The sequence below is a fragment of the Chinchilla lanigera genome, unplaced genomic scaffold (genome assembly GCF_000276665.1).
Source record: "Chinchilla lanigera isolate Chin_1 unplaced genomic scaffold, ChiLan1.0 scaffold00021, whole genome shotgun sequence".
NCBI classification, from domain to species: Eukaryota; Metazoa; Chordata; class Mammalia; order Rodentia; family Chinchillidae; genus Chinchilla; species Chinchilla lanigera.
In genome coordinates this window covers 22,789,978-22,792,481 of record NW_004955422.1, presented here as the reverse complement: position 1 = coordinate 22,792,481, position 2,504 = coordinate 22,789,978, and the positions used below count along the sequence as shown (strand labels likewise).

Below are 2,504 nucleotides of genomic sequence, written 5' to 3'. Positions count from 1 at the left end.
TTTTTGGTTTTGGTTTTTCTCCGGTACCAGGAACCGAACTCACGACCTTGCGCTTGCCAGGCAGGCACTTTTGCCGCTGAGCTAAACCCCCAGCCCCTATTTATTTAGCTCTTAAAAAGCGAGGAATAGGTGGTACCAGATGCCTCTGGAAATTGGAAATACATAAATGTTCAACTGTCTGTTTATGAAGCAGCTGGAGCTCCTACATACCTACTTCCACCCCACAAAACAGATGGGTCAAGTTATTCTAAAGTAAGGAAGTGGAAGGCAAAATATAGCAAAATCCGCATTTTTCTTACAAAGAAATGAGCAGATACTGAAAATTAAAGAAAAATTTAAAAACTGTAGCAGTAATGTGGTTATAAATATGGAGATAAAGACTAAGATCAGTAAGAGTTAAAGCAACAGTAATAAGGAAAGGGGATGGAGTGATCTTTACTTTCCCCTATAAGCCATTCACCGTATCTGTCTCTTTAAATCATATGTATATATGATTTTGATATAAGTTGAAGTAAAAAGAATAATGATAATAATAAAAAGATACATACTTCATACTATGTAGTATGTTTATTCTATGGACCATCTGTGATAAATGTATAGGGCGTTACTCTCACAAAAATAATATTAGTTCTCATAAAATATAAATTATTCCACATATCTTTCAAACTAATGCCATTTGAACTAATAAATGACAAAACAAATATGATAAAAATTATAACATCCTGATTTTCTAATCTTATAAATATATGACTCATGGTTACATAATTCTCATTTAATATTTATAATGGTCACAAAATAACCACTAGAAAAAATTTTTTCAGCAACTATTATGTGCTAAAAGTATAATAAGCACTGCACTACAAAATTAAAAAAAAAATCTACATTAATGAGCTCATAGTCTAAAGGAATAGACTAAAAATAATTAAAATATAATGTATTATGATAATTTATTACATTTATCTAACTGCATGCCATTACTTTGGATGGTACAGTATATTGATTAAAAAGCTGAGGTCTAGAGTGAGACAGTTAATATGTAAGTTTCACATCCATCACTGGCTTAACTGTATAAGTTTGGACAAATTACAAAATTGGCCTGACACAGATTACGGTCTTCTGCCAGAATCTATTAAACAATAATATGCTAACTCAGCTTATAAGTGGTATAAAATCAAATCTCAGACTTGACAAAAATGATAGCTCTATATCCAACTTTACCACTGTCAATTGTCTAAATACCCCAAATAAAAGGCAAAGTGTATCATTGGGCTGGGGATGTAGCTCAGTGATAGAGCAGTTGCGTAGCACACATAAGGTCTTAGGTTCAGTTCCCAAGACCATGAAAAAAAATCAATATTTAAACAAAATGAATAAAAAAGCAAAATTCAACTATACACTACCTACAAGGTGTTCCATTTCAAATCTAATTTGAAATGGTGTATTACATTACAGTGCCTGCCTGGCAAGCGCGACATCGTGAGTTTGATTCCCGGTACCGGGGGGGAAAAAAAAAGAACAGGTATATTGAAATATAAAAATATACATTATACATGCAGTATGCTTAAGACTTTACTGGCAATGTTAACTTTAAAGAAAACATCAAGATGAGAAATAATATGAGAAATGGAAAGTGATACTTTTTTAAATAGAAATGTTAATTCATCAGGAAAACACAATCATATATGCATGTGTACCTAATAACAGAACTTCAAAATACAAGAATTGAAACCTGCAGAATGGAAAGGAGAAAAAAAATTATTTCAACTCTTCTCTCTCAGAAATTGTAAAGCAACCCAAAACAAAATCAGTAAAGACAGAGAACATCTGAGGAATACCTTAACTAACTAGACCTACTGGTATTTACAGAATACTATACTCAACATGTAAAACTGAGTGTACATAAATCAGAAAACACAAATTATATCAAAACAAGATACTGCTATCTCTTCACCAAAATGACTAAAAATAGACTGACAATGGCAACACTGGTAAGGATACACGGCAACTGGGCACTCCATAAAGTAATACAGTCATTCTGGAAAAAGAGTTGGCTGTTTCTATAAATTCAGACCTTTCCTTACCCTACAACCCAAAAATTATACTCCCACATATTTACCCAAGAGAAATGAAAATGTAAGTACAAAAAGAACTACATACAAATATCTCTTAAAATTTTATTTGTAGCAACTCCAAATTAGAAAAACTAAATAGCCACTCTCAAACAAAGTGAAACATAATTCAGTTTAAGAGAACAATCATTGGCCAAAAACTATCTGATATATGACTCACTACAGAAAATGTTTTCCCATCTCTGGTCAAGAATGAGCAAACTATATATAGTTGTCTCTGGGTATTTAAGAATGATTGATCCAGGGTCAAAATCTATGGATGCTCAAGTCATTTACATAAAATGGCATGGTATTTGCATATAACCTATGTATATCTTCTCTTTAATCTCTAAGAAAAAGGGGCTGGGGATTTAGCTCAGCGGCAAAAGCGCCTGC

At 32.5% G+C, this 2,504-nt stretch overlaps 1 protein-coding gene across 4 annotated transcripts in view; it reads right to left on the bottom strand.

The window, feature by feature from the left end:
• Positions 1 to 2,504, bottom strand: part of Ercc6l2 (excision repair cross-complementation group 6-like 2) — a 137,332-nt gene that overhangs the window by 97,858 nt on the left and 36,970 nt on the right. The gene's annotated exons all lie outside the window — the stretch shown is intronic.